General features: G+C 41.9%; 11 non-coding genes across 11 annotated transcripts; 7 read left to right on the plus strand and 4 right to left on the minus strand.

Annotated features, from left to right (window-relative positions):
- Positions 1–7,479: 7,479 nt before the first annotated feature.
- Positions 7,480–7,552, minus strand: trnar-ucg (transfer RNA arginine (anticodon UCG)). Its single transcript has one exon. It is a non-coding gene; the product is annotated as a tRNA-Arg (tRNA).
- A 1,193-nt stretch (positions 7,553–8,745) lies between these two features.
- Positions 8,746–8,819, plus strand: trnan-guu (transfer RNA asparagine (anticodon GUU)). Its single transcript has one exon. It is a non-coding gene; the product is annotated as a tRNA-Asn (tRNA).
- A 1,537-nt stretch (positions 8,820–10,356) lies between these two features.
- Positions 10,357–10,438, plus strand: trnas-uga (transfer RNA serine (anticodon UGA)). Its single transcript has one exon. It is a non-coding gene; the product is annotated as a tRNA-Ser (tRNA).
- Positions 10,439–11,988: 1,550 nt separating this feature from the next.
- trnar-ucg (transfer RNA arginine (anticodon UCG)) lies at positions 11,989–12,061 on the minus strand. The gene has a single exon. It is a non-coding gene; the product is annotated as a tRNA-Arg (tRNA).
- A 1,193-nt stretch (positions 12,062–13,254) lies between these two features.
- On the plus strand, positions 13,255–13,328 carry trnan-guu (transfer RNA asparagine (anticodon GUU)). The gene has a single exon. It is a non-coding gene; the product is annotated as a tRNA-Asn (tRNA).
- Positions 13,329–14,864: 1,536 nt separating this feature from the next.
- Positions 14,865–14,946, plus strand: trnas-uga (transfer RNA serine (anticodon UGA)). Its single transcript has one exon. It is a non-coding gene; the product is annotated as a tRNA-Ser (tRNA).
- A 1,550-nt stretch (positions 14,947–16,496) lies between these two features.
- Positions 16,497–16,569, minus strand: trnar-ucg (transfer RNA arginine (anticodon UCG)). Its single transcript has one exon. It is a non-coding gene; the product is annotated as a tRNA-Arg (tRNA).
- Positions 16,570–17,762: 1,193 nt separating this feature from the next.
- On the plus strand, positions 17,763–17,836 carry trnan-guu (transfer RNA asparagine (anticodon GUU)). Its single transcript has one exon. It is a non-coding gene; the product is annotated as a tRNA-Asn (tRNA).
- A 1,536-nt stretch (positions 17,837–19,372) lies between these two features.
- Positions 19,373–19,454, plus strand: trnas-uga (transfer RNA serine (anticodon UGA)). Its single transcript has one exon. It is a non-coding gene; the product is annotated as a tRNA-Ser (tRNA).
- A 1,550-nt stretch (positions 19,455–21,004) lies between these two features.
- On the minus strand, positions 21,005–21,077 carry trnar-ucg (transfer RNA arginine (anticodon UCG)). Its single transcript has one exon. It is a non-coding gene; the product is annotated as a tRNA-Arg (tRNA).
- A 2,778-nt stretch (positions 21,078–23,855) lies between these two features.
- Positions 23,856–23,937, plus strand: trnas-uga (transfer RNA serine (anticodon UGA)). Its single transcript has one exon. It is a non-coding gene; the product is annotated as a tRNA-Ser (tRNA).
- The last annotated feature ends 1,202 nt before the right edge of the window (positions 23,938–25,139 follow it).

Below are 25,139 nucleotides of genomic sequence, written 5' to 3' on the forward strand. Positions count from 1 at the left end.
CGTTCTTCAATTAAAACTAACAGTACATTGTCAGGGACATTCAGTTCTATACAAACAAGAGACAGACAAGAGAACATTTAGTATATAATAGACAGAAAGAGGTTCGAATCCTGCCGACTACGTTGTCCACCTCCTGTCGTTGTGTTTCGGCGCAAGCAAAGAAGCGCGCCTGTTCGGTGTTCCTGGTGGTTTTAAAATGCCAAATTGCTTGTACCCGCTCCCTTGCAAATAAGTTCTTCAGCGTCCGCGAATGGCATTTTACAGCTGGAAGCAGATGTCGACGCTTTTTGCACAGAGCACCAAAAAAGCGTCTTTTTTGAAGGCCCGGGTTCTGAGCGTTGGTGGTTCAGTGGTAGAATTCTCGCCTGCCACGCGGGAGGCTCGGCTTTGATTCCCGGCCAATGCAGTGGCTTTTGCAGCGAGCTGCTCCATCACTTGCATCCCCTTGCAACTCGCAACTGAAAACCCACTGAAGCAAAGCAGGTGTGAGCCAGGTCAGTACCCGGATGAGGGTGAGCTACAGGGAAAAACAAAGCTTCCAGCTGGAAGCGGTGTTAATGGTGCCTGCGGTGGGGCGCTCACCCTGAGGTCTGTGCGGGTCCCAATGCCCCAGCATAGTGACGGAGACGCTGTGTTGTAAAAGGGTGCTGTCTTTTGGATGAGATGTAAAACCGAGGTCACAACGCTCTGTGGTCATTAAAAATGACCACCAAAACCTTTGACAAAAGCTCTTGGTAATTGATCGTCTTCAATAATGCTTCTCCTTTAGGTACATTTTAAATCAGCTGAAAAATTCTGTGAAATGGGGGGCACTTCAGGCCAGTGTAGGATTTGGGTTACAAGAACCATGAAACTGCATGAGAAAGCCCGTACACTGAATTACACGGCTTTCTATTCAAAGGAGGGCAAAAGAAATTCCCTGAGTTCGATTTTTTGCAGCACAGAGAGAGCCACTGTCGTGAGGCCGGTTAGCTCAGTTGGTTAGAGCATGGTGCTAATAACGCCAAAGTCACGGGTTGGTGCCCCTTACTGGCCAGGTCCTTTTCTCCTCTCTTACCAAAGCTGTTAGGTTCCTTTCCGTGGTGAGAGGGGTTGTCATGCAACGCTGCCACATAGTGCCGACAGACAATTAAATGACAAAAATGAAGAGAGTTAAAGCAGCTGGAGAGGTTCTCTTACAACTTTTGAGCTGACACAGTTTTGGAAAATAATTCCTTCACGCTGCAGTGTACCATATAGGCAGCCAAGAGTCTCCAAAACAAAACAGAATTGACAGTCATATAATGTCCATTAACCCCGGTTTTAAACGCAGCATCATGTCTGCCATCATAAGAATATGAGTCCAATATTTTAGAATATAGTCAGAATGACTTCTAACCTTAGCTGTGGTGTCTTTAATCCCTATTGCTCAATGCATGGTGTACGTACTGCATACATGTGTCTTGAGAATGAGGAATGGGCCCCTGAGACAGTCATTTGCCTGTTTCACAAATGATCGTATTTTACTAGAGATTCTGTTTGGGATTCAGATGTGCATTCGGACAGCAATCCCTTTCAAGAAATGATATGTTCTGGATGAGGTCAAAGGTGCTAGAACACTGTATTTAGGATGTGTTTGCAGTGATTGTGTGTCTCCTGCTTCAACGCAGTGATATATAGATGTGCTCCTGTAATTTATTGGTACATGCCCAGGGCAGTAAGTAGTCTGAGGATTTATTTCCAGACGGCATAGAGCAGTGAAGCACTTCTACTTAAATTATTACATTATACACAATTTGAGTTCATTTTAAAAAGTAAAAGGTAATGAAAGGAATGCATTTTCATAAGAAAGATAATACCGATATGCATGTGATAATCTTCCTTATATCATGTAGTGCGTCATTTGGACACTTTGTGGGCTTGAAATACAAAGAAAATCATGTTCTATGGTACAAGATAAATACAAAACTTAATCATTTATTTTAATTAGATTTGTTTATAAAGCATAAGCAATCATTTATTACATTAATATATGTGAAAATGACATTTTAGCACCATAATATTACATACAGGTCTCTAGCTTCAACACAGTGATATATATATATATGCTCAGTGATTTATTGGTACATGCCCAGGGCAATAATCAGAATTAGTATTTATTTCCATACGGGCTACAGGTAATGTTGTGAAATACTTCAACACACTGGATCGCAGATTTAGACCCCCTGCACTCTTACTCCTTAAAAACCAAAGAAATGAAGATATGTAGCAATCACATTGTAACAGGGGTGACAGTGACTTAATGCTTATACTACTGGACTTCTGGTACCTTTAGGGTACGGTGTTCCCTGAAGGGCTCTCAAACCCCGCATTTCAGATGCCTAGCTGTATTGCTGATGTGTTGCACCTCAGAATCACTTTTAAACCTTACCTCTGGTATCTTTAATCCCTATTGCTCAACGCATGGTGAAAGTATTGCATAAATGTGTCTGAAAATGAGCAATGGGCACCTGAGAGACTCATTTGCCTGTTTCACAAATGATCATATTTGACTAGAGATTCTGTTTGGGATTCAGTTGTGCATTCTGACAGCAATCTCTTTCAAAAAATGATTTTACCTTATCGCGGCTTTGCCCTTCTTGCCTTTTTGGACAATATTTCCATCTTGTGGTCGTTGTTGGTAATGTCTAGACAATATCTCCATCTTGTGGTCGTTGTTGGTAATGTTTTCTTATGCCCTTTTTTTATTTCAATTCTCTATTAGATGATTCTAGAATCTCTACAATAGAGTTGAAAACATCAGTTTTATAGCAGACAATATGACATTATTTATAGTCCAATTAGAAATTTATTACCCTGTTTTTAACATAATAACAAATTAAAACTAAGTTTGGAACACCAGGGAACATAAAAAATGATTTTTAGGAAAACCATGAGGTTCTCTGTGTCCGATGCCTGCAAGGGGAGAAAGCTAGAATCCTTTGATTTTTCCAAATTTGAAAATAAACATCATATAACAACAGCTTTCATTCCTAGGAGTGAAAAACAACCATTTTTGAAGACATATTAGTTTCTAAAACACTACAATAAAGTTAAAAACATCCATTTTATATTACATTATTTTTTGTGAAATAATTAAATTGGCTTATTTCTCTCGCATTAAATTGGCTACAAATGCAAGAATTCAACCAGATATTCTTGTAAAATGTATAATGTTGCATTGCAGTTAGTTAATGTAGTTAGTCCATAGTCAGCAATCTAAACTTTATTGTTAAGCTTTAATGATTGATGTTGTACCAGTAACCTTTAGAAATACTATAGTACTTCACAAATGCTTTGTGTGTTTGGAAACCTTTTGAGTAAAAGCCTTATAAAAATAGGTTTAGTTTTTACAGGACATCACAAAGAAATAGGATGGTATAATTCTTATAATTGCTTAGTGATTGTATTTGGAAGATTATGCACTAAACAGACTTCAGGAATGCCAGTGGATCATTGTGCTATTTGGAATTATTCCAAAAATCAAGTGACCTCTTTGCTGTAGTATTTTTAGTATTATTTATTTAGTATTAATAAAGAATAGATTTATTAAAGTCGTGCGATGTGCAAGCGGGATATGTAAAATAATTTAAAATAAAGTTTTTTATTATTGTTATAGAGAAACATGATCAGATTTTCCCTGGTTCAGAAAAAAAACGATTAAAATCTGTAATCTTTCCACTTGTATGTCATCAGACATTAACGAGTACAACCCCCCTCTCTGCCGGAGTGCTGGCTGTGACGAATTAAACCAATTTCACAGGTGTTTTCAAAGTAGGAAGTACAGTGTTAACTAGTAGATGGCCTCCTCAATGAAATCGCTTCAACATGCTAATGCGTTGGTGTAACAGTCCGGGCGTGGCAAGCTTCCAATGTCAACTCGACTCGATTGGAAGACAATGAACGTATTTTAGCCCTAAATGAATTAATAGCAAACATGGTTTACATAAAAGACATTTTTCCAAGAAAGTTTATAATAATACAATCTATAGTTGAAATCTGAGCCTAAATATAAAGAAAAAAGCATTTTCAGAGAGCAATCACGCTGTGTTTATGTAGAAAAAGCGATTAGGTTTATGAGCAATCTAATTACCTATTCACTTAAAACGCTATATAAAATAAAGTTTATTTAAAGATGAATGATAAGTGTCGCAGTTTTAATAATTTTCGTAGTAGGGCTTGGACAGATTCCAAGTGCATTTTTGCAATTTACGTTGCATTGTCCAATGTGATGTTGTAATACAGTTTAGAATACAGTAAGTCTAAACTGTATCAGCTTTATTTATGGGTTGCAATTTAGAAAAAGTCAAAAACCGCACTCAAAATCCAATTTAGAGCTTTCTGGCAAGAGGAGACACCCAAATTATAATGTAACATGCCACTGTTTGTGCATGAACAAAGTTATACTGCAATTTTCCTTAGATACGCGATTAAAAAAAATAATTTTTTTGAATCCCCGGCCAAACACATTCCATAAGAATCAGCGCTTTTATACAGTATATCGCCTTTAAACACGCGTTTACGATTTAAATCAAAACTCGATTCAAATCAATATAAATGTTTATTTTGTAACGCATAGGTGACTATTCATTGTTATTAAAAAGACGTAAATTCGATCATGTTGTGATATTTAGAAATATAAATTTGTTTTGATGCGAGTGAGGTTTTATTTAATCTCTGACCAAGGGAAATGTTTCATTTTTTCAAAGAAATGTTTGTTAAAAATTAAAGTCATAGTTCCATGAGATTCAACCACAGACCATGTGACATAGGAGTCAGGAACCTAACCCACAGCACCACCAGCGCAGTCACATGCTGAGGGCTGAAAAAGCACTACAGAAACATTATCGACTATAAAATAATGTAATTAGGCACAGAAGAAGTTTACAGCACAGTACAATAATAAATGCTGACCATGACTTTAGAAGCATAAATTACCTTACACTCAATTTAAACACAAGCTGTCTTTAGCCCTCTAAGCTGGTTCATACAGAAATGTAGAGAACCAGGCTCAGAACACACAGCTTCATTAGCGAATACATATGCAGAACAACTAGAGAAGATGTTTTACAGAGGATGGATTTTTAGAAACATCCCATCAGTGACATCACTGAAGTCAACTCCTAGGTAACTGTCGTGTGGATAGTTTCACAAGAATCAGACAAAGGTTTAAGCATCGCTTATTTTAGATAAAACTGCAAAAAAACAACAACAACCCATAATGTACTTCTTTGCGGCTCTGTTTGCCCAAATCATATATTCACAACGTGAAATTAGAAAATAGTATTACGTAACCAAAAACCGCAATATGGAAACAGAACCTGTGTAATTGTTGACAGATGATGTACTCGTAACATTTTTACAAGACGAACTACAACATTTAAAAAATGACTTGTATGTACTTGATATCTCTAATCAATCCACTGCACTGCATTAAAACAAAACAAAAACTAAAACGCCCTGGGCATACCGTTTCGCGCTTCTTATCAGTTGCTCAAAAGCAATTTGACCGTATGAAATGCATAATATAAACCTAGAAACATATACGTGAGGAGTATTTACGTAGTATCGGTGTCAAGACATACCTCTCAAATACTGTAAATCAAGTTAAAAATATCTCAAGACTGATTCTGGTCATAATGAAACCATGTTTCGTGTATGTTTTCTTTAAAGTACCGAGACCAGCCATATACTGTATGTTTATGTTCCAAAATTAATATCGTTTATGGCCTTCACACGCGTTGCATTACGCTCCTATTCTTTTTATGCTCAGGCACTAAGATTTCCCTTCAGTGGTAAAATTCCATATAAATATTCAATACTTAAACGGGCACAGTTAAGACATTAAATATACATATACATATACATATACATATACAAACTGTATACAGTACAGTTTGCATACGGTAATATGTTTATGTTCCTAAATCAATCTCTTTTATGAGCATGTGAAAGGCATGGTGAATCGATTCTCAAAAATTACTGTACTTTGCATGATTGGAAAAAAATGCGTGATTGCGAAATGCTGTGGTGTTACTTTTACAAAGAAGGTCAGTGAAAAAAATAATGTGGACCAGGGCAATACTTTGAGTTTACAGCTTGTCCAAGGTCATTTATTATTAATACTATTAGTAATATCTTCATTAAAGACTTTGATGGCTACAGCTCAAACATGAGAAGTTGAGCTTTATTAGCTCCACCTTGCGGAAATTCCGGATACTATTATTTTGCTAGCGGTATTTACCGGTAACTCGCGGTAGACTGCGTACAGCGTACCGGAAAATAATGCAGTATCGCCCGCACATTTTGAATGGCTGCATCTGTAGCAATCATATTGTAGCAGACACTCATTTGCCTGTTTCACAAATGATCATATTTTACTAGAGATTCTGTTTGGGATACGGATGTGCATTCTGACAGCAATCTCTTACAAAAAATGATTTTACCTTATCGCGGCTTTGCCCTTCTTGCCTCTTTGGACAATATCTCCATCTTGTGGTCGTTGTTGGTAATGTCTAGACAATATCTCCATCTTGTGGTCGTTGTTGGTAATGTCTTCTTATAGATAGATACTTTATTGATCCCGTGAGGGAAATTGCAGTGCAACAGCAGCTTAACACACACAACACAGCCACAGTGTAACGAATTATATAATAATAGTACAATACTGTATATATACTGTATATATATATATGAAACAGAAATAGAAACAGAAACAGGAATCGCTTACTCACCTGGAGAATCTCTGTAGGAATATATAGCATTTATCAATGGAAATAAAAGCTGCTTTAATACAGTGCATGTTCAAACTCAAACCCTCAGCTGCTGTTCTTGTTTGTTTTGGGACAAATTGCAACTGAGCATCGCATGAGCCGTTACGTACCCTTATCTGTTAGGGAATTTCAAGGGAGGAGTTAGGTCAGAATGGGTAGGCTGCAAAACAACAAGTAAAGATTTATTCCAAGATGAAACGTTGTGGCGGTTTTCTTATCTTTTCAGCATGGACTAAACTTTTACGTGTTCCTTATATGCTATATATGTATATATTAGCACCAATGTCGTTCTTAAAAACTAACATGAAATTGTCAGGGACATTCAGCTATATACAAAGACGAGACAGACAAAGTAATAATTCTGTATTAACGTGGCCTACATATTGACGCAATGATCGAACTAACTGACATGTTCTGATTCACATCCCCTGCAGTTCATGCCAATTAGAACAATAGCAATGCTGAGTCCTCCCCACCCTACTGAGCACAAATTCAGCTGCTCTCCAGTTCTGTTCTGCATGTTTTTTCATTGCAATTGAGCTCGGAGCTGGAGATGATCTCCATACAGTTCTGTGTTAACTAGCCCGCACTTGCGTGCTAATTTACGGGTTGTGGCAGATGCTTTTCTATAGTTCATATACATGACGGCAACCTGTTACCGAGGAACCTGAGAGGTTTAAAAGCCTCACGAGCCAGGCAGGACTCGAACCTACAATCTTCTGATCCGAAGTCAGACGCGTTATCCATTACGCCACTGGCCCATAGAACAGGCGCTTGCACTCCACCACAGAGAGCTCTACACTGCTACTAGTAGTACACCTCCCCATCTAAATTTTCACAGCAAGAAACTTGTGTTTCCTACTATTTTTATCAGGTTTAAAATATCATCTCCTTAAAACAGAAAAAGTGTTGATGTGTCGTGCTGAAATTCCGATTGATTTTGAATTCAAAGAAAAAACGTTTTCTTCCAAAACACCGTGAAATTGTCACATCTTGCAGACAATAGGTGTATTCCATGTTGAAAAGAGAAAAAAGAAAACAATGGAGCCTTTTACAGGTGTGAGGCTTCTTCAGGTGTGAGAAGACCTCACAGTCGAAACGCTGTGTTTCCGTTCTTCTCTTTTCAGCATGCAATAAACCTAGTACTTGTTCCTTTGCAGCCGAGGCATGCTGACGTAGCTACCCAGCTGAACATCTTGCAGACTCTACAGTACTTCTCTCCTGTAGAAGTAAAGCAGGGCTTGCTGGGTGAGCTTTTGCTCCGGTAAATTAGGTCACGTGTCATGTTAAATCACTTCTTCTAAACACAACATTTGCTGGTGCTAGCTTTCCCCATGAAAAGAGACATTTCCCTTACAGTACATGACATATCATTTTTATTCTATCAATAAGTATAGAAATTAAACAAAAGAAAAAATGGTGTCGCCAAAGAATGCACAGCTCTGTCGCCTTGTGGAGGTGTCAAGGGCATTGAGCTCCTTGGACATGAAAAGTGCCCGATAAATGCCATTTCTCATCATTTCTCTTGGCGTCAGTTCTGCTATTAAATGGGACGGAGGCAACGGGCTCAGAGAGCAGGTTAAGTGCACACCGAACGCAGATGTGTCCAAGTGTCTGTAAAAGCGCGGTGCTCCGCTGGCGCTGTTCCCTAGTGGCTTAAAGTGCCCGCCTAGTAAGCAGGCGATCCTGGGTCTGAATACCAGCGGTGCCTCTCTCCGTGTCTTGTTGTGCCGAATGTCTCATTTCAGACAAACATGTACAGCTTGGTTCAGTTTAATGTAAGAATTCATTTCCTTTCTGGAATAACTTGTTTTTGAAGAAATCCATACAGCTTGTGAAAGATGAAATCCATTTCTTGGTTGTCAGTGGAAAAAGATTGCCGGCTGCAAGAAGCGCAAGTGATTGTTTTCTTTGACCATAAACCTGCAAATGTAGGGAACACAAGCGGCCGTCAGTCTCTGTGGCGCAATCGGTTAGCGCGTTCAGCTGTTAACCGAAAGGTTGGTGGTTCAAGCCCACCCAGGGACGCATGTCTCCGTTTTTCCAATGTAAACATCATCACCGCTAAAGAAGATGGCGCAGAAGGCTCCACAGTCGAAACGTTGTGCTTCTTTTCTTCTCTTTTCAGCATGGAGTAAACCTTTGCTTGATCGTTTGCAGCCTACGCATGCTGACACAGCTGCCTTTCTCTTAACGCGCCTCAATCATTATTCACCAAAACCATCAGCAGAATGTGTCGCCTTTGTGGTGATGTCACTCCTCTGCTTCACAAATGTCCTTAGTGACGGACCATTTCTTTCTGCCATTTTTCCGGAGCGGTTATTGATTGCTCCATCATTTCCCTCATACTTTCCATCCCTAGATTGAAAAAAAAAAAACAGAAACAGGCTGACAGGACGACAATCAAATTGCAAAAACTCATCAAAGCACTCGATAGAGTATTTGAATCCACAAGTAGCTACGAGCAACTTTGTCCTGGCTTGCATGAAAGTCGGAAAATGTCAAAAAGAAAAAGATGGTGGCTTTTTCATATTTGTTCTTTCATTTTTAGTTCGTTGGCTCTTCTGTCCATTGTCCTCCTGCCTGGCTCTTGACCTGTGACTGTCTGAACGCACACATTAGACTTTCAGGCGGGGGATTTGTCCTGAGCCTCTGTGGAAGACCCACCCACCCCCATAAATAACTGCTCTAGAAACACATGAATGCAAAACTAAACCACAGCTTAAAGAGGAGCTCCAACTCAGTGCCATACTAATGTAAACGAAGTAATACTAAGACATGTTCTTATGGATTTGTCTTACCTTGAGATATGTAATTGGATTTCAGGATTAACTTCCTCATTCAATGTACTGGTGATTCTTTGCCTGGTCAGTACCTGGGTGGGAGACCTCCAGCGAACAATTAAGCTTGCTGCTGGAAGTGGTGTTAAGAGACTCTTAGGATCTTCCAGAGGTGTCTGTCCAATAGCACTAGTTGCCTTAGAGCTGGCTCAAACATTGCTCAAGAGTCTACCTTTCACAGATGCGCAAAGATGAATGATGGGGGTGCACGCTTCAAGGAGCCTTCCAACTGTAGGGACCGATTAGAGACGATCCGTAGCATGTGTTCGTTTCCATATCTGCCCCATGTCTCAACGGTAGGACAGAGTCAAATACTGCCTCGACACGTAACAGCGTTATATTAAACCGCAGGACTTGAGGGCTGTTTTGTTTGAATGTTCAAGGCATTGGTAAGAGCGTAGGTCAAGGGCCATTGGTGCATCTCCTGTAACTGGAGTAAAAATGCTATTCAAAGTGCAGTGACTAAAATCGTCGTCCACATGTCTCTGTTGTTGATTGCTTTCTGTCTAAGAACGTTCTGTTTTCATGTCCGAACGGGGAGACTTTATCATTCCAACTTGAAGCCACCCTTAAGTCCTCTGAGGTGTGTGTGTGTGTGCTTGCACGTATGGCGTAAAAGGTTTCTTAAACGGAGAGCGAACTTGAAAAAAGTTGCCTCCGCTGCCGCCGCCGCCTCGCACTCCCTGTTCGATTGTAGCAAGAAGGCAGCGGCCGCGGCGCTTGCTGTAGTCGTGGCCGAGTGGTTAAGGTGACGGACTTGAAATCCGTTGGGGTCTCCCCGCGCAGGTTCAAATCCTGCCGACTACGGCGTCCTTTGCATTTGGTTGCGTGCGTGCGTGTAAAAGGACCAGCGCCGTTTCGTTTTCGCTGGGACCTTTAACACTCTAAATCGCCTGGACCCACAGCCTGTGAAATCGATTCTTCAGCACCCACGATGGACGCTTTGCCGCTGGACACAGAGAACGATGCTTTTCTGCAACGAGCTTTCCAGCTGAATTTTCTCGGCAGCTCCGTACTGAACCTGTTCTCCATTGCAACATAGCGGAGGCTCGTCACGTCTATAGCAAGGCTGTGTAGGACCGCATACGCCACAGTGACTTGTACACAGACCACATGAAAGGCAAGCAAAATACACTTTTAAAATTCCAAAGACTCACAAGGTCAGAGAAACAGCGATGACCTGAACAGATCTGTTACAGAAGTCTAGGTTGACCTTTTTAGAGCTGTAATTGCATTTTTGTTTAATAGAAGATCAAATCTACTCGCATGTACCAGCACCTTACAGTTTATTGATGTTAATTCTGTTTAAGTAATAAGATTGCTAACGATGTTGGACTTTAGCCGGTGTTTTTTAGAACAAATTGCTTACACTTCTGTAAGGAATACGCAGTACGTGCCTTTGTCAGTCATTGCTCACCATACCTGTAACTTTCTTATCTAACTCACTTCCTCAAATGGTGAAGGTCCACAAACATAAATGAAAAAAAAACCCTTGTTGTAGATGAGGTGCACAAAAAAGCAGCCCCTGATAGTGTATAACACATTTATACTATTGCAGAGACACATGTAACATATATATACTGTATATATGAAACAGAAATAGAAACAGAAACAGGAATCGCTTACTCACCTGGAGAATCTCTGTAGGAATATCTAGCATTTATCAATGGAAATAAAAGCTGCTTTAATACAGTGCATGTTCAAACTCAAACCCTCAGCTGCTGTTCTTGTTTGTTTTGGGACAAATTGCAACTGAGCATCGCATGAGCCGTTACGTACCCTTATCTGTTAGGGAATTTCAAGGGAGGAGTTAGGTCAGAATGGGTAGGCTGCAAAACAACAAGTAAAGATTTATTCCAAGATGAAACGTTGTGGCGGTTTTCTTATCTTTTCAGCATGGACTAAACTTTTACGTGTTCCTTATATGCTATATATGTATATATTAGCACCAATGTCGTTCTTAAAAACTAACATGAAATTGTCAGGGACATTCAGCTATATACAAAGACGAGACAGACAAAGTAATAATTCTGTATTAACGTGGCCTACATATTGACGCAATGATCAAACTGACTGACATGTTCTGATTCAGATCCCCTGCAGTTCATGCCAATTAGAACAATAGCAATGCTGAGTCCTCCCCACCCTACTGAGCACAAATTCAGCTGCTCTCCAGTTCTGTTCTGCATGTTTTTTCATTGCAATTGAGCTCGGAGCTGGAGATGATCTCCATACAGTTCTGTGTTCACCAGCCCGCACTTGCGTGCTAATTTACGGGTTGTGGCAAATGCTTTTCTATAGTTCATATACATGACGGCAACCTGTTACCTAGGAACCTGAGAGGTTTAAAAGCCTCACGAGCCAGGCAGGACTCGAACCTACAATCTTCTGATCCGAAGTCAGACGCGTTATCCATTACGCCACTGGCCCATAGAACATGCGCTTGCACTCCACCACAGAGAGCTCTACACTGCTACTAGTAGTACACTTCCCCATCTAAATTTTCACAGCAAGAAACTTGTGTTTCCTACTATTTTTGTCAGGTTTAAAATATCATCTCCTTAAAACAGAAAAAGTGTTGATGTGTTGTGCTGAAATTCCGATTGATTTTGAATTCAAAGAAAAAAGGTTTTCTTCCAAAACACCATGAAATTGTCACATCTTGCAGACAATAGGTGTATTCCATGTTGAAAAGAGAAGAAAGAAAACCATGGAGCCTTTTACAGGTGTGAGGCTTCTTCAGGTGTGAGAAGACCTCACAGTCGAAACGCTGTGTTTCCGTTCTTCTCTTTTCAGCATGCAATAAACCTAGTACTTGTTCCTTTGCAGCCGAGGCATGCTGACGTAGCTACCCAGCTGAACATCTTGCAGACTCTACAGTACTTCTCTCCTGTAGAAGTAAAGCAGGGCTTGCTGGGTGAGCTTTTGCTCCGGTAAATTAGGTCACGTGTCATGTTAAATCACTTCTTCTAAACACAACATTTGCTGGTGCTAGCTTTCCCCATGAAAAGAGACATTTCCCTTACAGTACATGACATATCGTTTTTATTCTATCAATAAGTATAGAAATTAAACAAAAGAAAAAATGGTGTCGCCAAAGAATGCACAGCTCTGTCGCCTTGGGGAGGTGTCAAGGGCATTGAACTCCTTGGACATGAAAAGTGCCCGATAAATGCCATTTCTCATCATTTCTCTTGGCGTCAGTTCTGCTATTAAATGGGACGGAGGCAACGGGCTCAGAGAGCAGGTTAAGTGCACACCGAACGCAGATGTGTCCAAGTGTCTGTAAAAGCGCGGTGCTCCGCTGGCGCTGTTCCCTAGTGGCTTAAAGTGCCCGCCTAGTAAGCAGGCGATCCTGGGTCTGAATACCAGCGGTGCCTCTCTCCGTGTCTTGTTGTGCCGAATGTCTCATTTCAGACAAACATGTACAGCTTGGTTCAGTTTAATGCAAGAATTCATTTCCTTTCTGGAATAACTTGTTTTTGAAGAAATCCATACAGCTTGTGAAAGATGAAATCCATTTCTTGGTTGTCAGTGGAAAAAGATTGCCGGCTGCAAGAAGCGCAAGTGATTGTTTTCTTTGACCATAAACCTGCAAATGTAGGGAGCACAAGCGGCCGTCAGTCTCTGTGGCGCAATCGGTTAGCGCGTTCGGCTGTTAACCGAAAGGTTGGTGGTTCAAGCCCACCCAGGGACGCATGTCTCAGTTTTTCCAATGTAAACATCATCACCGCTAAAGAAGATGGCGCAGAAGGCTCCACAGTCGAAACGTTGTGCTTCTTTTCTTCTCTTTTCAGCATGGAGTAAACCTTTGCTTGATCCTTTGCAGCCTACGCATGCTGACACAGCTACCTTTCTCTTAACGCACCTCAATCATTATTCACCAAAACCATCAGCAGAATGTGTCGCCTTTGTGGTGATGTCACTCCTCTGCTTCACAAATGTCCTTAGTGACGGACCATTTCATTCTGCCATTTTTCCGGAGCGGTTATTGATTGCTCCATCATTTCCCTCATACTTTCCATCCCAAGATTGAAAAAAAAAAACAGAAACAGGCTGATAGGACGACAATCAAATTGCAAAAACTCATCAAAGCACTCGATAGAGTATTTGAATCCACAAGTAGCTACGAGCAACTTTGTCCTGGCTTGCATGAAAGTCGGAAAATGTCAAAAAGAAAAAGATGGTGGCTTTTTCATATCTGTTCTTTTATTTTTAGTTCGTTGGCTCTTCTGTCCATTGTCCTCCTGCCTGGCTCTTGACCTGTGACTGTCTGAACGCACACATTAGACTTTCAGGCGGGGGATTTGTCCTGAGCCTCTGTGAAAGACCCACCCACCCCCATAAATAACTGCTCTAGAAACACATGAATGCAAAACTAAACCACAGCTTAAAGAGGAGCTCCAACTCAGTGCCATACTAATGTAAACGAAGTAATACTAAGACATGTTCTTATGGATTTGTCTTACCTTGAGATATGTAATTGGATTTCAGGATTAACTTCCTCATTCAATGTACTGGTGATTCTTTGCCTGGTCAGTACCTGGGTGGGAGACCTCCAGCGAACAATTAAGCTTGCTGCTGGAAGTGGTGTTAAGAGACTCTTAGGATCTTCCAGAGGTGTCTGTCCAATAGCACTAGTTGCCTTAGAGCTGGCTCAAACATTGCTCAAGAGTCTACCTTTCACAGATGCGCAAAGATGAATGATGGGGGTGCACGCTTCAAGGAGCCTTCCAACTGTAGGGACCGATTAGAGACGATCCGTAGCATGTGTTCATTTCCATATACGCCCCGTGTCTCAACGGTAGGACAGAGTCAAATACTGCCTCGACACGTAACAGCGTTATATTAAACCGCAGGACTTGAGGGCTGTTTTGTTTGAATGTTCAAGGCATTGGTAAGAGCGTAGGTCAAGGGCCATTGGTGCATCTCCTGTAACTGGAGTAAAAATGCTATTCAAAGTGCAGTGACTAAAATCGTCGTCCAGATGTCTCTGTTGTTGATTGCTTTCTGTCTAAGAACGTTCTGTTTTCATGTCCGAACGGGAAGACTTTATCATTCCAACTTGAAGCCACCCTTAAGTCCTCTGAGGTGTGTGTGTGTGTGCTTGCACGTATGGCGTAAAAGGTTTCTTAAACGGAGAGCGAACTTGAAAAAAGTTGCCTCCGCTGCCGCCGCCGCCTCGCACTCCCTGTTCGATTGTAGCAAGAAGGCAGCGGCCGCGGCGCTTGCTGTAGTCGTGGCCGAGTGGTTAAGGTGACGGACTTGAAATCCGTTGGGGTCTCCCCGCGCAGGTTCAAATCCTGCCGACTACGGCGTCCTTTGCATTTGGTTGCGTGCGTGCGTGTTAAAGGACCAGCGCCGTTTCGTTTTCGCTGGGACCTTTAACACTCTAAATCGCCTGGACCCACAGCCTGTGAAATCGATTCTTCAGCACCCACGATGGACGCTTTGCCGCTGGACACAGAGAACGATGCTTTTCTGCAACGAGCTTTCCAGCTGAATTTTCTCGGCAGCTCCGTACTGAACCTGTTCTCCATTGCAACATAGCGGAGGCTCGTCACGTCTATAGCAAGGCTGTGTAGGACCGCATACGCCACAGTGACTTGTACACAGACCACATGAAAGGCAAGCAAAATACACTTTTAAAATTCCAAAGACTCACAAGGTCAGAGAAACAGCGATGACCTGAACAGATCTGTTACAGAAGTCTAGGTTGACCTTTTTAGAGCTGTAATTGCATTTTTGTTTAATAGAAGATCAAATCTACTCGCATGTACCAGCACCTTACAGTTTATTGATGTTAATTCTGTTTAAGTAATAAGATTGCTAACGATGTTGGACTTTAGCCGGTGTTTTTTAGAACAAATTGCTTACACTTCTGTAAGGAATACGCAGTACGTGCCTTTGTCAGTCATTGCTCACCATACCTGTAACTTTCTTATCTAACTCACTTCCTCAAATGGTGAAGGTCCACAAACATAAATGAAAAAAAAACCCTTGTTGTAGATGAGGTGCACAAAAAAGCAGCCCCTGATAGTGTATAACACATTTATACTATTGCAGAGACACATGTAACATATATATACTGTATATATGAAACAGAAATAGAAACAGAAACAGGAATCGCTTACTCACCTGGAGAATCTCTGTAGGAATATCTAGCATTTATCAATGGAAATAAAAGCTGCTTTAATACAGTGCATGTTCAAACTCAAACCCTCAGCTGCTGTTCTTGTTTGTTTTGGGACAAATTGCAACTGAGCATCGCATGAGCCGTTACGTACCCTTATCTGTTAGGGAATTTCAAGGGAGGAGTTAGGTCAGAATGGGTAGGCTGCAAAACAACAAGTAAAGATTTATTCCAAGATGAAACGTTGTGGCGGTTTTCTTATCTTTTCAGCATGGACTAAACTTTTACGTGTTCCTTATATGCTATATATGTATATATTAGCACCAATGTCGTTCTTAAAAACTAACATGAAATTGTCAGGGACATTCAGCTATATACAAAGACGAGACAGACAAAGTAATAATTCTGTATTAACGTGGCCTACATATTGACGCAATGATCAAACTGACTGACATGTTCTGATTCAGATCCCCTGCAGTTCATGCCAATTAGAACAATAGCAATGCTGAGTCCTCCCCACCCTACTGAGCACAAATTCAGCTGCTCTCCAGTTCTGTTCTGCATGTTTTTTCATTGCAATTGAGCTCGGAGCTGGAGATGATCTCCATACAGTTCTGTGTTCACCAGCCCGCACTTGCGTGCTAATTTACGGGTTGTGGCAAATGCTTTTCTATAGTTCATATACATGACGGCAACCTGTTACCTAGGAACCTGAGAGGTTTAAAAGCCTCACGAGCCAGGCAGGACTCAAACCTACAATCTTCTGATCCGAAGTCAGACGCGTTATCCATTACGCCACTGGCCCATAGAACATGCGCTTGCACTCCACCACAGAGAGCTCTACACTGCTACTAGTAGTACACTTCCCCATCTAAATTTTCACAGCAAGAAACTTGTGTTTCCTACTATTTTTGTCAGGTTTAAAATATCATCTCCTTAAAACAGAAAAAGTGTTGATGTGTTGTGCTGAAATTCCGATTGATTTTGAATTCAAAGAAAAAAGGTTTTCTTCCAAAACACCATGAAATTGTCACATCTTGCAGACAATAGGTGTATTCCATGTTGAAAAGAGAAGAAAGAAAACCATGGAGCCTTTTACAGGTGTGAGGCTTCTTCAGGTGTGAGAAGACCTCACAGCTGAAACGCTGTGTTTCCGTTCTTCTCTTTTCAGCATGCAATAAACCTAGTACTTGTTCCTTTGCAGCCGAGGCATGCTGACGTAGCTACCCAGCTGAACATCTTGCAGACTCTACAGTACTTCTCTCCTGTAGAAGTAAAGCAGGGCTTGCTGGGTGAGCTTTTGCTCCGGTAAATTAGGTCACGTGTCATGTTAAATCACTTCTTCTAAACACAACATTTGCTGGTGCTAGCTTTCCCCATGAAAAGAGACATTTCCCTTACAGTACATGACATATCGTTTTTATTCTATCAATAAGTATAGAAATTAAACAAAAGAAAAAATGGTGTCGCCAAAGAATGCACAGCTCTGTCGCCTTGGGGAGGTGTCAAGGGCATTGAACTCCTTGGACATGAAAAGTGCCCGATAAATGCCATTTCTCATCATTTCTCTTGGCGTCAGTTCTGCTATTAAATGGGACGGAGGCAACGGGCTCAGAGAGCAGGTTAAGTGCACACCGAACGCAGATGTGTCCAAGTGTCTGTAAAAGCGCGGTGCTCCGCTGGCGCTGTTCCCTAGTGGCTTAAAGTGCCCGCCTAGTAAGCAGGCGATCCTGGGTCTGAATACCAGCGGTGCCTCTCTCCGTGTCTTGTTGTGCCGAATGTCTCATTTCAGACAAACATGTACAGCTTGGTTCAGTTTAATGCAAGAATTCATTTCCTTTCTGGAATAACTTGTTTTTGAAGAAATCCATACAGCTTGTGAAAGATGAAATCCATTTCTTGGTTGTCAGTGGAAAAAGATTGCCGGCTGCAAGAAGCGCAAGTGATTGTTTTCTTTGACCATAAACCTGCAAATGTAGGGAGCACAAGCGGCCGTCAGTCTCTGTGGCGCAATCGGTTAGCGCGTTCGGCTGTTAACCGAAAGGTTGGTGGTTCAAGCCCACCCAGGGACGCATGTCTCAGTTTTTCCAATGTAAACATCATCACCGCTAAAGAAGATGGCGCAGAAGGCTCCACAGTCGAAACGTTGTGCTTCTTTTCTTCTCTTTTCAGCATGGAGTAAACCTTTGCTTGATCCTTTGCAGCCTACGCATGCTGACACAGCTACCTTTCTCTTAACGCACCTCAATCATTATTCACCAAAACCATCAGCAGAATGTGTCGCCTTTGTGGTGATGTCACTCCTCTGCTTCACAAATGTCCTTAGTGACGGACCATTTCATTCTGCCATTTTTCCGGAGCGGTTATTGATTGCTCCATCATTTCCCTCATACTTTCCATCCCAAGATTGAAAAAAAAAAACAGAAACAGGCTGATAGGACGACAATCAAATTGCAAAAACTCATCAAAGCACTCGATAGAGTATTTGAATCCACAAGTAGCTACGAGCAACTTTGTCCTGGCTTGCATGAAAGTCGGAAAATGTCAAAAAGAAAAAGATGGTGGCTTTTTCATATCTGTTCTTTTATTTTTAGTTCGTTGGCTCTTCTGTCCATTGTCCTCCTGCCTGGCTCTTGACCTGTGACTGTCTGAACGCACACATTAGACTTTCAGGCGGGGGATTTGTCCTGAGCCTCTGTGAAAGACCCACCCACCCCCATAAATAACTGCTCTAGAAACACATGAATGCAAAACTAAACCACAGCTTAAAGAGGAGCTCCAACTCAGTGCCATACTAATGTAAACGAAGTAATACTAAGACATGTTCTTATGGATTTGTCTTACCTTGAGATATGTAATTGGATTTCAGGATTAACTTCCTCATTCAATGTACTGGTGATTCTTTGCCTGGTCAGTACCTGGGTGGGAGACCTCCAGCGAACAATTAAGCTTGCTGCTGGAAGTGGTGTTAAGAGACTCTTAGGATCTTCCAGAGGTGTCTGTCCAATAGCACTAGTTGCCTTAGAGCTGGCTCAAACATTGCTCAAGAGTCTACCTTTCACAGATGCGCAAAGATGAATGATGGGGGTGCACGCTTCAAGGAGCCTTCCAACTGTAGGGACCGATTAGAGACGATCCGTAGCATGTGTTCGTTTCCATATCTGCCCCGTGTCTCAACGGTAGGACAGAGTCAAATACTGCCTCGACACGTAACAGCGTTATATTAAACCGCAGGACTTGAGGGCTGTTTTGTTTGAATGTTCAAGGCATTGGTAAGAGCGTAGGTCAAGGGCCATTGGTGCATCTCCTGTAACTGGAGTAAAAATGCTATTCAAAGTGCAGTGACTAAAATCGTCGTCCACATGTCTCTGTTGTTGATTGCTTTCTGTCTAAGAACGTTCTGTTTTCATGTCCGAACGGGGAGACTTTATCATTCCAACTTGAAGCCACCCTTAAGTCCTCTGAGGTGTGTGTGTGTGTGCTTGCACGTATGGCGTAAAAGGTTACTTAAACGGAGAGCGAACTTGAAAAAAGTTGCCTCCGCTGCCGCCGCCGCCTCGCACTCCCTGTTCGATTGTAGCAAGAAGGCAGCGGCCGCGGCGCTTGCTGTAGTCGTGGCCGAGTGGTTAAGGTGACGGACTTGAAATCCGTTGGGGTCTCCCCGCGCAGGTTCAAATCCTGCCGACTACGGCGTCTTTTGCATTTGGTTGCGTGCGTGCGTGTAAAAGGACCAGCGCCGTTTCGTTTTCGCTGGGACCTTTAACACTCTAAATCGCCTGGACCCACAGCCTGTGAAATCGATTCTTCAGCACCCACGATGGACGCTTTGCCGCTGGACACAGAGAACGATGCTTTTCTGCAACGAGCTTTCCAGCTGAATTTTCTCGGCAGCTCCGTACTGAACCTGTTCTCCATTGCAACATAGCGGAGGCTCGTCACGTCTATAGCAAGGCTGTGTAGGACCGCATACGCCACAGTGACTTGTACACAGACCACATGAAAGGCAAGCAAAATACACTTTTAAAATTCCAAAGACTCACAAGGTCAGAGAAACAGCGATGACCTGAACAGATCTGTTACAGAAGTCTAGGTTGACCTTTTTAGAGCTGTAATTGCATTTTTGTTTAATAGAAGATCAAATCTACTCGCATGTACCAGCACCTTACAGTTTATTGATGTTAATTCTGTTTAAGTAATAAGATTGCTAACGATGTTGGACTTTAGCCGGTGTTTTTTAGAACAAATTGCTTACACTTCTGTAAGGAATACGCAGTACGTGCCTTTGTCAGTCATTGCTCACCATACCTGTAACTTTCTTATCTAACTCACTTCCTCAAATGGTGAAGGTCCACAAACATAAATGAAAAAAAAACCCTTGTTGTAGATGAGGTGCACAAAAAAGCAGCCCCTGATAGTGTATAACACATTTATACTATTGCAGAGACACATGTAACATATATATACTGTATATATGAAACAGAAATAGAAACAGAAACAGGAATCGCTTACTCACCTGGAGAATCTCTGTAGGAATATCTAGCATTTATCAATGGAAATAAAAGCTGCTTTAATACAGTGCATGTTCAAACTCAAACCCTCAGCTGCTGTTCTTGTTTGTTTTGGGACAAATTGCAACTGAGCATCGCATGAGCCGTTACGTACCCTTATCTGTTAGGGAATTTCAAGGGAGGAGTTAGGTCAGAATGGGTAGGCTGCAAAACAACAAGTAAAGATTTATTCCAAGATGAAACGTTGTGGCGGTTTTCTTATCTTTTCAGCATGGACTAAACTTTTACGTGTTCCTTATATGCTATATATGTATATATTAGCACCAATGTCGTTCTTAAAAACTAACATGAAATTGTCAGGGACATTCAGCTATATACAAAGACGAGACAGACAAAGTAATAATTCTGTATTAACGTGGCCTACATATTGACGCAATGATCAAACTGACTGACATGTTCTGATTCAGATCCCCTGCAGTTCATGCCAATTAGAACAATAGCAATGCTGAGTCCTCCCCACCCTACTGAGCACAAATTCAGCTGCTCTCCAGTTCTGTTCTGCATGTTTTTTCATTGCAATTGAGCTCGGAGCTGGAGATGATCTCCATACAGTTCTGTGTTCACCAGCCCACACTTGCGTGCTAATTTACGGGTTGTGGCAAATGCTTTTCTATAGTTCATATACATGACGGCAACCTGTTACCTAGGAACCTGAGAGGTTTAAAAGCCTCACGAGCCAGGCAGGACTCAAACCTACAATCTTCTGATCCGAAGTCAGACGCGTTATCCATTACGCCACTGGCCCATAGAACATGCGCTTGCACTCCACCACAGAGAGCTCTACACTGCTACTAGTAGTACACTTCCCCATCTAAATTTTCACAGCAAGAAACTTGTGTTTCCTACTATTTTTGTCAGGTTTAAAATATCATCTCCTTAAAACAGAAAAAGTGTTGATGTGTTGTGCTGAAATTCCGATTGATTTTGAATTCAAAGAAAAAAGGTTTTCTTCCAAAACACCATGAAATTGTCACATCTTGCAGACAATAGGTGTATTCCATGTTGAAAAGAGAAGAAAGAAAACCATGGAGCCTTTTACAGGTGTGAGGCTTCTTCAGGTGTGAGAAGACCTCACAGTCGAAACGCTGTGTTTCCGTTCTTCTCTTTTCAGCATGCAATAAACCTAGTACTTGTTCCTTTGCAGCCGAGGCATGCTGACGTAGCTACCCAGCTGAACATCTTGCAGACTCTACAGTACTTCTCTCCTGTAGAAGTAAAGCAGGGCTTGCTGGGTGAGCTTTTGCTCCGGTAAATTAGGTCACGTGTCATGTTAAATCACTTCTTCTAAACACAACATTTGCTGGTGCTAGCTTTCCCCATGAAAAGAGACATTTCCCTTACAGTACATGACATATCGTTTTTATTCTATCAATAAGTATAGAAATTAAACAAAAGAAAAAATGGTGTCGCCAAAGAATGCACAGCTCTGTCGCCTTGGGGAGGTGTCAAGGGCATTGAACTCCTTGGACATGAAAAGTGCCCGATAAATGCCATTTCTCATCATTTCTCTTGGCGTCAGTTCTGCTATTAAATGGGACGGAGGCAACGGGCTCAGAGAGCAGGTTAAGTGCACACCGAACGCAGATGTGTCCAAGTGTCTGTAAAAGCGCGGTGCTCCGCTGGCGCTGTTCCCTAGTGGCTTAAAGTGCCCGCCTAGTAAGCAGGCGATCCTGGGTCTGAATACCAGCGGTGCCTCTCTCCGTGTCTTGTTGTGCCGAATGTCTCATTTCAGACAAACATGTACAGCTTGGTTCAGTTTAATGCAAGAATTCATTTCCTTTCTGGAATAACTTGTTTTTGAAGAAATCCATACAGCTTGTGAAAGATGAAATCCATTTCTTGGTTGTCAGTGGAAAAAGATTGCCAGCTGCAAGAAGCGCAAGTGATTGTTTTCTTTGACCATAAACCTGCAAATGTAGGGTGCACAAAAGACTGTCAGACTCTGTGGTGCTGAAAAGTTGGTGGTTCAAGCCCCTCCAGTATGCGTGTCTCAGTTTTTCCAATGTAAACATCATCACCATCGCTAAAGAAGATGGCGCAGAAGGCTCCACAGTCGAAACGTTGTGCTTCTTTTCTTCTCTTTTCAGCATGGAGTAAACCTTTGCTTGATCCTTTGCAGCCTACGCATGCTGACACAGCTACCTTTCTCTTAACGCACCTCAATCATTATTCACCAAAACCATCAGCAGAATGTGTCGCCTTTGTGGTGATGTCACTCCTCTGCTTCACAAATGTCCTTAGTGACGGACCATTTCATTCTGCCATTTTTCCGGAGCGGTTATTGATTGCTCCATCATTTCCCTCATACTTTCCATCCCAAGATTGAAAAAAAAAAACAGAAACAGGCTGATAGGACGACAATCAAATTGCAAAAACTCATCAAAGCACTCGATAGAGTATTTGAATCCACAAGTAGCTACGAGCAACTTTGTCCTGGCTTGCATGAAAGTCGGAAAATGTCAAAAAGAAAAAGATGGTGGCTTTTTCATATCTGTTCTTTTATTTTTAGTTCGTTGGCTCTTCTGTCCATTGTCCTCCTGCCTGGCTCTTGACCTGTGACTGTCTGAACGCACACATTAGACTTTCAGGCGGGGGATTTGTCCTGAGCCTCTGTGAAAGACCCACCCACCCCCATAAATAACTGCTCTAGAAACACATGAATGCAAAACTAAACCACAGCTTAAAGAGGAGCTCCAACTCAGTGCCATACTAATGTAAACGAAGTAATACTAAGACATGTTCTTATGGATTTGTCTTACCTTGAGATATGTAATTGGATTTCAGGATTAACTTCCTCATTCAATGTACTGGTGATTCTTTGCCTGGTCAGTACCTGGGTGGGAGACCTCCAGCGAACAATTAAGCTTGCTGCTGGAAGTGGTGTTAAGAGACTCTTAGGATCTTCCAGAGGTGTCTGTCCAATAGCACTAGTTGCCTTAGAGCTGGCTCAAACATTGCTCAAGAGTCTACCTTTCACAGATGCGCAAAGATGAATGATGGGGGTGCACGCTTCAAGGAGCCTTCCAACTGTAGGGACCGATTAGAGACGATCCGTAGCATGTGTTCATTTCCATATACGCCCCGTGTCTCAACGGTAGGACAGAGTCAAATACTGCCTCGACACGTAACAGCGTTATATTAAACCGCAGGACTTGAGGGCTGTTTTGTTTGAATGTTCAAGGCATTGGTAAGAGCGTAGGTCAAGGGCCATTGGTGCATCTCCTGTAACTGGAGTAAAAATGCTATTCAAAGTGCAGTGACTAAAATCGTCGTCCAGATGTCTCTGTTGTTGATTGCTTTCTGTCTAAGAACGTTCTGTTTTCATGTCCGAACGGGGAGACTTTATCATTCCAACTTGAAGCCACCCTTAAGTCCTCTGAGGTGTGTGTGTGTGTGCTTGCACGTATGGCGTAAAAGGTTTCTTAAACGGAGAGCGAACTTGAAAAAAGTTGCCTCCGCTGCCGCCGCCGCCTCGCACTCCCTGTTCGATTGTAGCAAGAAGGCAGCGGCCGCGGTGCTTGCTGTAGTCGTGGCCGAGTGGTTAAGGTGACGGACTTGAAATCCGTTGGGGTCTCCCCGCGCAGGTTCAAATCCTGCCGACTACGGCGTCCTTTGCATTTGGTTGCGTGCGTGCGTGTAAAAGGACCAGCGCCGTTTCGTTTTCGCTGGGACCTTTAACACTCTAAATCGCCTGGACCCACAGCCTGTGAAATCGATTCTTCAGCACCCACGATGGACGCTTTGCCGCTGGACACAGAGAACGATGCTTTTCTGCAACGAGCTTTCCAGCTGAATTTTCTCGGCAGCTCCGTACTGAACCTGTTCTCCATTGCAACATAGCGGAGGCTCGTCACGTCTATAGCAAGGCTGTGTAGGACCTCATACGCCACAGTGACTTGTACACAGACCACATGAAAGGCAAGCAAAATACACTTTTAAAATTCCAAAGACTCACAAGGTCAGAGAAACAGCGATGACCTGAACAGATCTGTTACAGAAGTCTAGGTTGACCTTTTTAGAGCTGTAATTGCATTTTTGTTTAATAGAAGATCAAATCTACTCGCATGTACCAGCACCTTACAGTTTATTGATGTTAATTCTGTTTAAGTAATAAGATTGCTAACGATGTTGGACTTTAGCCGGTGTTTTTTAGAACAAATTGCTTACACTTCTGTAAGGAATACGCAGTACGTGCCTTTGTCAGTCATTGCTCACCATACCTGTAACTTTCTTATCTAACTCACTTCCTCAAATGGTGAAGGTCCACAAACATAAATGAAAAAAAAAAACCCTTGTTGTAGATGAGGTGCACAAAAAAGCAGCCCCTGATAGTGTATAACACATTTATACTATTGCAGAGACACATGTAACATATATATACTGTATATATATATGAAACAGAAATAGAAACAGAAACAGGAATCGCTTACTCACCTGGAGAATCTCTGTAGGAATATCTAGCATTTATCAATGGAAATAAAAGCTGCTTTAATACAGTGCATGTTCAAACTCAAACCCTCAGCTGCTGTTCTTGTTTGTTTTGGGACAAATTGCAACTGAGCATCGCATGAGCCGTTACGTACCCTTATCTGTTAGGGAATTTCAAGGGAGGAGTTAGGTCAGAATGGGTAGGCTGCAAAACAACAAGTAAAGATTTATTCCAAGATGAAACGTTGTGGCGGTTTTCTTATCTTTTCAGCATGGACTAAACTTTTACGTGTTCCTTATATGCTATATATGTATATATTAGCACCAATGTCGTTCTTAAAAACTAACATGAAATTGTCAGGGACATTCAGCTATATAC

The sequence above is a fragment of the Lepisosteus platostomus genome, unplaced genomic scaffold (assembly GCF_059453375.1).
Source record: "Lepisosteus platostomus isolate fLepPlt1 unplaced genomic scaffold, fLepPlt1.hap1 Scaffold_79_H1, whole genome shotgun sequence".
Classification (NCBI taxonomy): Eukaryota; Metazoa; Chordata; class Actinopteri; order Semionotiformes; family Lepisosteidae; genus Lepisosteus; species Lepisosteus platostomus.